We start from the raw sequence: 10888 nt of genomic DNA on the forward strand, positions 1-10888 counted from the left end.
CTCAACAAAACTAACAGGCCAGGTGTGGTGGCTGATACCTGTAATCCCAGCCCTTTGGGAGGCTGAGGCTGGCGGATCACTTGAGGTCAAGAGTTCGAGACCAGCCTGGTCAACATGGTGAAACCTCATCTCTACTAAAAATACAAAAATTAACCAGGCATGGTGGTGCACGCCTATAGTCACAGACTTGGAGGAGTGAGGCACAAGAATCTCTTGAACCTGAGGGGCAGAGGTTGCAGTGAGCCAAGATAGCGCAGCTGCACTCCAGCCTGGATGACAGAGTGAGACTGTCTCAAAAAAAAAAAAAAAATCGGCCGGGCGCGGTGGCTCAAGCCTGTAATCCCAGCACTTTGGGAGGCCGAGGCGGGTGGATCACGAGGTCAAGAGATCGAGACCATCCTGGTCAACATGGTGAAACCCCATCTCTACTAATACAAAAAATTAGCTGGGCATGGTGGTGCGTGCCTGTAATCCCAGCTACCCAGGAGGCTGAGGCAGGAGAATTGCCTGAGCCCAGGAGGTGGAGGTTGCGGTGAGCCGAGATCGCGCCATTGCACTCCAGCCTGGGTAACGAGAGCAAAACTCCGTCTCAAAAAAAAAAAAAAAAAAAAATTATCTGGGACTCCTGATGTGTCCCTGTAAGTCCCATCAGGCGCCAACACTTAACTGAAGCAAAAGCAAGGGGATCACGTGAGTCCAGGAGGTTGTGAGGCGGCAGTGAGCGATGGTGGCACCACTGCATCCCAGCCTAGGAGACAGAGCAAGACGCTGTCTCTAAAAATAAATAAGAAAAGCTAGCCAGGCACAGTGGCTCACGCCTGTAATCCCAGCACTTTGGGAGGCCGAGGCGGGTGGATCACGAGGTCAAGAGATTGAGACACTCCTGGTCAACATGGTGAAACCCCGTCTCTACTAAAAACACAAAAAATTAGCTGGGCATGGTGGTGCATGCCTGTAATCCCAGCTACTCAAGAGGCTGAGGCAGGAGAATTGCCTGAACCCAAGAGACGAAGGTTGCGGTGAGCCGAGATCGCACCATTGCATTCCAGCCTGGGTAACGAGCGAAACTCTGTCTCAAAAAAAAAAAAAAAAAAGAAAAGAAAAGAAAAGCTTTGCGCAGTGGCAGTATCATAGCCAATGAGGTTTATCCAAGGCGCGATTGTTGATAATTGAAAACTTTTCCCAATACCCTGCGGTGATGACTTGCAATATAGTCGGCACTGGCAATTTTTGACAGTCTCTACGGAGACTGATTTAAAAAATCAATCAATAAATATTAAAAAGGTTGAAAACCGTGAGGTCAGAAGCTGTCTTTGAGATGGTCCAACATAACTCCCTAGAAACATAGTATTTCACTCACAGACCCTCATGGCTCTAAATGGCTTAAGTCAATTCCTCTTGTGTGTGTGTGTGGTTTTGTTTGTCTGTTTGTCAGGTTCAAGCAATTCTTCTGCCTGAGCCTCCCCAGTAGCTGGGATTACAGGAGGTGTCCACCACCACACCCTACTAGTTTTGTATTTCTAGAAGAGACAGGGTTTCACCATGTTGGCCAGGCTGGTCTTGAACTCCTGACCTCAGATGATATGCATGCCTAGGTCTCCCAAAGTGCTGGGATTGCAGGCGTGAGTTACTGTGCCCAGTCTGAAGTCACTTCCTTCTGCATGCATAAAGAGGATAAAACAGCTTGCCTCTCCATTCTTATCAGCCACCACCCGCTTCACCCTCCAGCCACATCTGCCTTCAAACACCTGCCAGTCTCACAACAACACACTAGGCTTTTTCAGGCCTTTGCATCTTGTACATGCCATACCTCTGCTGCTGGCCCTTCTTGTTCTTCCTCTCAACCTCATGAGCTCCTACTGATTCAAGATCTAGCTCAAGGACAGCTTTTCTCAACTCCTCAGACGGAATTACTTCCCCTCCACCATGCATCTGCCTCTGCTACAATCATGCCCCATTGGTTTATTACATTTCTTTGCCTGGATGTCTGTTTGTTCTTAAGTGGCAGGAGCTTTGTCCTTTTCGTCGATGAACTCGCCTATTTGGAGGCAGCATATAGTAAGCAATTGCTGTTTGATAAATAAATGGATGAACTATTTCAATCAAAAGTAATATCTCCCTTCTTAGAAACAACTGAACAGGCGAGGAACAGTGGCTCACACCTGTAATCCCAGCACTTTGGGAGGCCGAGACAGGTGGACCAATTGAGGTCAGGAGTTCAAGACCAGCCTGGTCAACACAGTGTAAGCCTGTCTCTATTAAAAATACAAAAATTAGCCAGGTATAGCTGTGGGCACCTGTAATCTCAGCTACTCGGGAGGCTGAGGCAGGAGAATCACTTGAACCCAGAAGGCAGAGGTTGCAGTGAGCCGAGATTGTGCCATTGCACTCCAGCCTGGGAAACAAGAGCAAAACTCTGTCTCAAAAAATATATATATAATATAATAATAAAACAAACTAATAAATTAGGAGATGAAGGGCAGGAAAACAAACAGACTAGAGAGAAAAGACTAGAGAAAGGGACCAGAGGTGCCTACAGAGCCTCAGATCCTGCAGTATAAAGCTGACATAAAGCTGAATATTTACTAAAGGAACACAAAGAATATTAACTTTTCAAGAAGAATGTAGCCTTCAAGAGAAGGCTGGGACAAAGCAAAGGAAAAAAAGCAGTTTGGCAGTCCGGAAGCTAATAAGGTGCACTGTACACTTAGACAGACAGATGGCGGTGGAGCCCTGAAATGCAGAGGACCAAGGACATTAACAAAGTTCCTTTCTAACCCTCTGCTGCAAAAATCCATGTCACATGCTTCCTAACACACGAGGATTACTTGATCTTAGCCTGAAAACAAGACATTTATTTTTCCTCAAACATATAAAAAGGATTGACCAGGCACAGTGGCTCATGCCTTTAATTCCAGCCTCTGTAAGTAAGGCCAAGGCAGGAGGATCACTTGAGCCCAGTAGTTTGAGACCAGCCTGGGCAACATAGAGAGACCCAATCTCTACAGAAAATTTAAAAATTAGCCAGGCATGGTGGCTCACCCCTGTGGTCCCAGCTACTCAGGGAGCTGAAGTGGGAGGATGACTTGAACCCTCAGGTTGAGGCGCGGTGAGGATCACACCCACTGCATTCCAGCCTGGCTGACAGAGCCTGACCCTATCTGAAAACAAACAAACCAGTCGGGCTCGTGTAATCCCAGAACTTCGGGAGGCTAAGGCGGGTGGATCAGCAGGCCAGGAGTTCCAGACCAGCCTGACAAAGATTGTGAAACCCTGTCTCTACTAAAAACTACAAAAATTAGCTGGGCGTGGTGGCACGTGCCTGTAATCCCAGCTACTCAGGAGACTGAGGCAGGAGAATCACTTGAAGCTGGGAGGCAGAGGTTGCCGTGAGCTAAGATGGCGCCATTGCACTCCAGTCTAGGTCACAGAGCGAGACTCTGTCTCAAAAAAAAGCAGGTCAATATGTGGAAAAGATGGGGCAGTACTCTTTTTTTTTTTTTTTTGAGAGAGAGTTTCACTATTGTTGCCCAGGTCGGAGGGCAATGGCGCAATCTTGGTTCACCGCAACCTCTGCCTCCCGGGTTCAAGCGATTCTCCTGCCTCAGCCTCCTGAGTAGCTGGGATTACAGGCACGCGCCACCACGCCCAGCCAATTTTGTATTTTTAGTAGAGACAGGGTTTCTCCATGTTGGTCAGGCTGGTCTTGAACTCCTGACCTCAGGTGATCCACCCACCTCGGCCTCCCAAAGTGCTGGGATTACAGGCATGAGCCACCACGCCCAGCTGGAGCAGTACTTTTGAACATTTTTTAAAAATTATTTAATTTTATTTATTTAGAGACAGAGTGGTGGCATGCGCTTATAGTCCCAGCTACTCGGAAGGCTGAGGCAAGAGAATCGCTTGAACCCAGAAGGCAGAGGCTGCAGTGAGCAGAGATCCAGCCTGGGCAACAGAGCGAGACTCCGCCTCCAAAAAAAAAAAAAAGAAAGAGAAGGAAAGAAATGCAACTCAGGAAAGCCCCTTTCCCTTTTCTTAGGTCAAACTGTAAGCAAGTAATACAAAACCACATTTGGAATATTGAACAAGTAATGGCTGGTAGTAAGTACTAAAAAAAGAAACCATCAAAATATTCAAATACAGTTCAATTTATATTAAAAAGCCATTCAGAGATGACTGAAGGGATCCTTTCATAGTTCATAAGCATGTTTGGGTGTTCACGTGCAAGTGTAACATGTGCCTCTCTTCAACTTTGTTGATACTGACACATTATCCAGCTGACGCGAAAATTAAAAATTGACGGATGCAGTGGCTCAAACCTGTAATCCTAGAACTCTGGGAGGCTAAGACGGGCAGATCACTTGAGGTCAGGAGTTCCAGACCAGGCTGGCCAACATGGAGAAACCCCGTCTCACTAAAAATACAAAATTAGCTGGGCGTGGTGGTGCACGCCTGTATCCCAGCTACTTGGGAGGCTGAGGCAGAAGAATCACTTGCACCCCGGAGGTGGAGGTTGCAGTGAGCCGAGATGGCGCCATTGTACTCCAGCCTGGGCAACAAGAGCGAAACTGTCCAAAAAAGAAAAAAAAAACAGGTTCTGATGCTTAAAGCAAATACCATTAGTGGGTAATATCTTTGGTCAACCTCCTCCTGAGAGGGCCATCCACAGCTTAAAGGTTAGTTTTAAGACTATATGAGTAAACAGGCTAGCCAGGTAAACTACTCACGTTCCTTTATATTTGTGCCTTAATCTCTGTGGCTCCTGCAAAGAGACTCTGGGCACTTTTAGCCAAGAACTATAGAAAAAACCTTTAAGCCTTCTAAAAGAGTTTAAGACTATATTCTATATCTTTCTCTAATATCTTTCCTTTAATATTTTTGCCACCACCTTGAGTGAATTCTTATACCCCGTCTCTACCAAAAAACAAAAACAAAAATTAGTTGGGTGTGGTGGCACGTGCCTATAATCCCAGCTACTTGTGAGGCTGAGACAGGAGAATTGCATGAACCCAGGAGTTGGATGGTGCAGTAAGCCAAGAAGATCACGCCACTGCACTCCAGCCTAGGTGACAGAGTGAGACTCCTTCTCAAAATATATATATATTGGCCAGGCACAGTGGATCATGCCTGTAACCCTAGCCCTTTGGGAGGCCAAGGTGGCAAATCACGAGGTCAGGAGTTCAAGTCCAGCCTGACCAAGATGGTGAAACCCTGTCTCTAATAAAACTATAAAAACTAGCCAGCACAGCGGCAGGTGCCTGTAACCAGCTACTCAGGAGGCCGAGCCAGGAAAATCGCTTGAACCAGGGCAGCAGAGGTTGCAGTGAGGCGAGATCACGCCACTGCACTCCAGCCTGGGCAACAGAGTGAGACACTGTCTCAAAAAATTAACTGGGCATGGTGCAAGCACCTGTGGTTCCAGCTACTTGGGAAGCTGAGGTGGAAGGGACTACCTGAGTCCAGGAGGTTGAGGCTACAATGAGTCATGACTGCACCACTGCACTCTTGCCTGGGCAACAGAGCTAGATCTTGACTACAAGAATTAAAATAAAATTAAAAGTGAATAAATAACTGATGAGTCAGGCTAGGTGTCATGCCTCATGACTGTAATTTTGGGAGGCCAAAATGAATGGGAGAATCATTAGAGCCCGGAAGTTTTTTTTGTTTTTTTTTTTTTGAGACAGAGTCTTGCTTTGTCACCAGGCGCCAGGCTGGAGTGCAGTGGCACAATCTCGGCTCACTGCAACCTCTGCCTCCTGGGTTCAAGCAATTCTCCTGCCTCAGCCTCCCGAGGGACTACAGGTGCACGCCACCATGCCCAGCTAATTTTTGTATTTTTAGTAGAGGCGGGGTTTCACCATGTTGGCCAGGATGGTCTTGATCTCTTGACCTCGTGATCCTCCAACCTCAACCTCCCAAAGTGCTGGGATTACAGGCGTGAGCCACCACGCCTGGCCAAGCCCAGAAGTTTAAGACCAAATAGAGCAACATAGCAAGACCCCGTGTCTCTACAAAGAAAAGTTTGATTTTAATTAGCTGGCCGGACGTGGTGACTCACACCCAGTACTCCCAGCACTTTGCAAGGCCAAGGTAGGAGAATTACTTGAGCCCAAATTCTGCTGTTTTTCTGGGTTTTTTTTTGTTTTTTTTTTTTTTTTGAGACAGAGTTTCGCTCTCGTTACCCAGGCTGGAGTGCAATGGCGCGATCTCGGCTCACCGCAACCTCCGCCTCCTGGGTTCAGGCAATTCTCCTGCCTCAGCCTCCTGAGGAGCTGGGATTACAGGCACGCGCCACCATGCCCAGCTAATTTTTTTGTATTAGTAGAGACAGGGTTTCACAATGTTGACCAGGATGGTCTCAATCTCTTGACCTCGTGATCCACCCGCCTCGGCCTCCCAAAGTGCTGGGATTACAGGCTTGAGCCACCGCGCCCGGCCTGTTTTTTGTTTTGAGACAGGGTCTCACTCTTACCCAGGCTGGAGCGCACTGGTGTCATCTCCGCTCACTGCAGCCTCAACTTCCTCAGCTTAAGCAATCCTCTCACCTCAGCCTCCTGAACAGCTGGTACTACAGGAGCACGCAGCCATGCCTGGCTAATTTTTGTACTTTTTGTTAGAGACGGGGTTTTGCCAGGTTGTCCAGGCTGGTCTTGAAATCCTGGGTTCAAGTGATCTGCCTCCCAAAGTGCTAGCATTAGAGGCATGAGCCACTGCACTCAACCAACAAATTCTTTTTTCAAAAAAACTGAAGGCTGGGTGCAGTGGCTCACACCTGTAATCCCACCACTTTGGGAGGCTGAGGCGAGCGGATCACAAGGTCAGAAGATTGAGACCATCCTGGCTAACACGGTGAAACCCTGTCTCTACTAAAAATACAAAAATTAGCCAGTGTGGTGGTGGGTGCCTGTAGTCCCAGCTACTCGGGAGGCTGAGGCAGGAGAATCGCTTGAACCTGGGAGGGGGAGGTTGCAGTGAGCCAAGATCATTCCACTGCACTCCAGCCTGGGCGACAGAGCAAGACTCCATCTCAAAAAAAAAACCCACAACAACAAAAAAACACCTGCAATGGCTGGGCATGGTGGTTCTTGCCTGCAATCCCAGCCCACATGGGAAGATCTCTTGAGTCCAAGAGGTCAAGACCAGCCTGGGCAACACAGTGAGACTCTGTCTCTACAAACAATAACCAAAAAAAACCCCTACATATTCCTAAATAGAAAGATTTGATGTCATTTTTGTGGGAAGAAATGGCCAGGGGCAGACCTGTGTTACTTATAGTTAAATGATTACAAGCTTGCTTTGCTTTTTATACACTGAGATTTGTGTCACAGATCATATCCAAACTATGATGCAGTAAAATAAAAGCAGAGATCCAGCGGTAACAGGAGGCCTATGGTGAAGACTATCTGAGAGCGCCCCGTAACCGCGGAACACTCTGTGTGGTTGCAGAGCAGAAAAAATTGCTTTGGTCCCACAACTCCTCCCAACACAGAGTTTGTGCGAGGATCTCCTAAAGGGAGCTTATGCAAAACACTCTGGGAAGTAACGCAACCTCTGCTCACAAGACTTGGGAAGGTCTTTGCAGATGGGAGCTGGTAAGGCTGGAAGGCCTTACAGGGCAGAGATCACGGGAACGCCACAGACTTGGCCTATGATGCTTGGGAGATAAAAGCCCCTTGATGCACTGTGTGTGGTCAGACCTTATGGCTGACCTCTCTTGCCAAAACTCCTGGATAGACAATGGGTGGTAAAACCTCAGTGTCTTTAGTTAGCATTTCTTTTTTTTTTTTTTGAGACGGAGTTTCGCTCTTGTTACCCAGGCTGGAGTGCAATGGCGCGATCTCAGCTCACCGCAACCTCCGCTTCCTGGGTCCAGGGAATTCTCCTGCTTCAGCCTCCTGAGTAGCTGGGATTACAGTCACGCGCCACCATGCCCAGCTAATTTTTTGTATTTTTAGTAGAGACAGGGTTTCACCGTGTTGACCAGGATGGTCTCGATCTCTTGACCTCATGATCCACCCACCTCGGCCTCCCAAAGTGCTGGGATTACAGGCATGAGCCACCGTGCCCGGCCCTTAGTTAGCATTTCTTAGGAGAACCATGTTTGCTATTGAATGCTGGAAACACACACTCTTCCTCAGGCTAACTTCCTCCTCAACCCCCCCTCCCCACAGCCTGTAAGATTAACAAGATAATGCACCCAATAAAAGCTCATGAAGCCCAGAGCTGGGTAAGCAAGTGTGCTGGACCCTGGACCCATGCTGTAAAATTCTATTCCTGTGTCTCTGTCTTTATTTCTTTTCTCACTCCCTCATCACTGCCCGGACACAGCGCACCCACGTACAGGTTTGGGCTCGTTCCCAACATCTGGCACTAAATGTGGATTCCCTGTGCTCCTGGTGAAGAGACGCCTGAATGTGGTCATTTGCGGGAAGCAGTTCATCCAGGGACTCCCGGGAAAGTGTTTTGGTCAGCCTAGCGGTAAGCTAGTGTGCCCGGAATAGTCTAGGGTAACAAAATGGGAAAATCACACAGCAAGCATAATAATTACCTTTGTCTTATTCAGGAACTTTTAAAGAAAGGCGGTGTAAAGATTGGGATGGGAAATCTCATTACTCTCTTTGAGGCAGTGGATCAGTACTGTCCGTGGTTCCCAGATATTGGAACTATAGATGTTGGTGTATGGGAAAGAGTTGGGTCAGAACCCAAATGTGCACGGGACGAAGGAAAATTTATACCGCAGACTGTGTGGAATGATTGGGCCATGGTGAGAGCCACATTAGAACCTCTTGAAAATACTACTCTCATCAGCACTCTCAGTAAAGAGTCAGGGGGCCGAAGGAACTCCTGAGAATAGTGTAAGTATCAGTATAGAAGATGATAGTGAAGAAGAGTTTGACAGAAAATCTTTCAGGTCAGAAAAAAGAGAAAAGGAAAGATTAATTTCAGGAGGGCATCATGAAAAGGAGGTAATCTATGCAAATGTGTCTAAAATGCCTCGCAGTTTGGAGGAACCTCCTTCAGCATTCACTCAGAAACGGGCTGAGCCAACAGCACCAAAATGAGATAGTCATGAATGGCCACCTCCTCCACAGTCTTGGCAAGGTACAAATCCATTCATTAAGTGGCAAACTCAGGAAGTTCAACCTCTGCAGCCAGGACAATTAACAGGATAATGAGTAGAAGTCGCAACACCTGTAGTTTATAGTGGTGTGCAGCAAATGCCACCATAAACAAAGTGCTGTAAAATTCTAAAAAAATTAAATCAAAATAAATTTTAAAAGTAACAAATAAATAAATAAATAAGTTGTCTCCTGCTACCTCAGGAAGTGCAACAGTAGATCTGTGTTGCATTCGGCCTATAACAATTCTCCCAGGGGACACACCACAAAAATTATCTATAGGAGTGTGCAGGCCTCTACCAGAAAATACGGGTAGGACTTGTGTTGAATTGCAGGGAGTGCATATTCAGATGGGAATTGTTCATCCAGATCTAAAGGGAGAAATTCAATTGATAGTGACTTCTAGTGCACCCTGGAAAGCAGAACCAGGAGACAGAATTGCTCAATTACTGCTTCTACCTTATGTAAAAGTAGGAATCAGTGATGCAGTAAAAAAGAAGAAAATTAGTAATTCTCAAGAAAAAGCAGTGTACTGGGCAAGCAAAGTTACGGATAATCAGCCAGTTTGTAATATTACAATTCAAGGAAAAACTTTTAAGGGTCTGGTAGATACTGGAGTGATGTTTCTATAATAAGCTCTAATCAATGGCCCAAGCACTGGTCAGAACAAAAGGCTAATATTAGTTGCGGTTGGAAAACCCCAGAAGCTCACCAGAGCTGTATAATTTTGCATTGTGTGGGACCTGAAGGTCAGGCAAGGCACTATTCAACCCATGGTTACTGATGTTCCCATTAATTTATGGGGGAGAGACATTTTACAATAGTGGGGGGCTGAAATCTCTTTTCCACCAAACACAGCAAGCAAAGTCAAAAGATTATGTCTCAAATGGGATATTGGCCTGGAAAAGGATTAGGAAAAAATGAAAATGGAACCACTCAACCTATAGAAGCTGCTATAAAATTAGACAGAGCAGGGATTGGCTACAATTTTTAATAGTGGATTCTGATGAGCCTCCAGAACCCATTGCTTTAACATGGAAAACAGAAAAACTGCAGGGGCCACTTGCAAAGCATAAATTGGGAGGCATTACATGAATTAGCACAAGAGCACCTGGAAAGAGGGCCATGTAAAACCTTCATTTTCTCCCTGGAATTCCCCGGTGTTTGTAATTCAAAAAAAAATCTGGGGGATGGAGAATGCTGACTGACCTGAGAGCAGTAAATGCAGTAATTCAATCCATGGGAGCATTACAAGCCAGGTATGCCTTCATCAGCCGTGATCCCAAAGGAATGGCCTTGATAATCGTAGATTTAAAAGATTGTTTCTTTACAATTCCTCTGGCAAAGCAGGATTGCTTTCACAATACCTGCAGTAAACAACCAAAAGCCAGCTAGGAGTTATCAATGGAAGGTTTTGCCTCAGGGAATGTTAAATAGTCCTGCAATGTGTCAGACTTTTGTGGGAAATGCTGTTCAGCCTGTTAGAGAGCACTTTTCTCAATGCTATATCATTCACTATGTTGATGATATATTATGTGCTGCAGAAACTAGAGAAGAGTTGGTTTTATGTTATAATTGCCTAAAAGAATGTGTGCAAAAAGCAGGGCTGATTATAGCTCCTGATAAAATTCAAACCTCAACACCAGTAAAATATTTGGGAATGCAAGTTGAAGAGAGGCAAATACGCCCTCACAAGGTAGAAATGAGAAAGGACAAACTTAAAACATTAAATGATTTCCAAAAGTTGTTAGGAGACATTAATTGGATAA

At 46.2% G+C, this 10888-nt stretch overlaps 1 protein-coding gene and 2 non-coding genes across 4 annotated transcripts in view; 2 read left to right on the plus strand and 1 right to left on the minus strand.

The window, feature by feature from the left end:
- SLC3A2 (solute carrier family 3 member 2) overlaps nucleotides 1–10888 on the minus strand; it is a 39669-nt gene that overhangs the window by 10790 nt on the left and 17991 nt on the right. The gene's annotated exons all lie outside the window — the stretch shown is intronic.
- LOC135270374 (U4 spliceosomal RNA) lies at nucleotides 1109–1249 on the plus strand. Its single transcript, XR_010338520.1, has one exon. It is a non-coding gene; the product is annotated as a U4 spliceosomal RNA (small nuclear RNA).
- Nucleotides 4185–4283, plus strand: LOC135270343 (small nucleolar RNA U13). The gene has a single exon (XR_010338500.1). It is a non-coding gene; the product is annotated as a small nucleolar RNA U13 (small nucleolar RNA).

The sequence above is a fragment of the Aotus nancymaae genome, unplaced genomic scaffold (genome assembly GCF_030222135.1).
Source record: "Aotus nancymaae isolate 86718 unplaced genomic scaffold, 86718_ANA_hifiasm-v0.15.2.pri h1tg000059l, whole genome shotgun sequence".
Lineage (NCBI taxonomy): Eukaryota > Metazoa > Chordata > Mammalia > Primates > Aotidae > Aotus > Aotus nancymaae.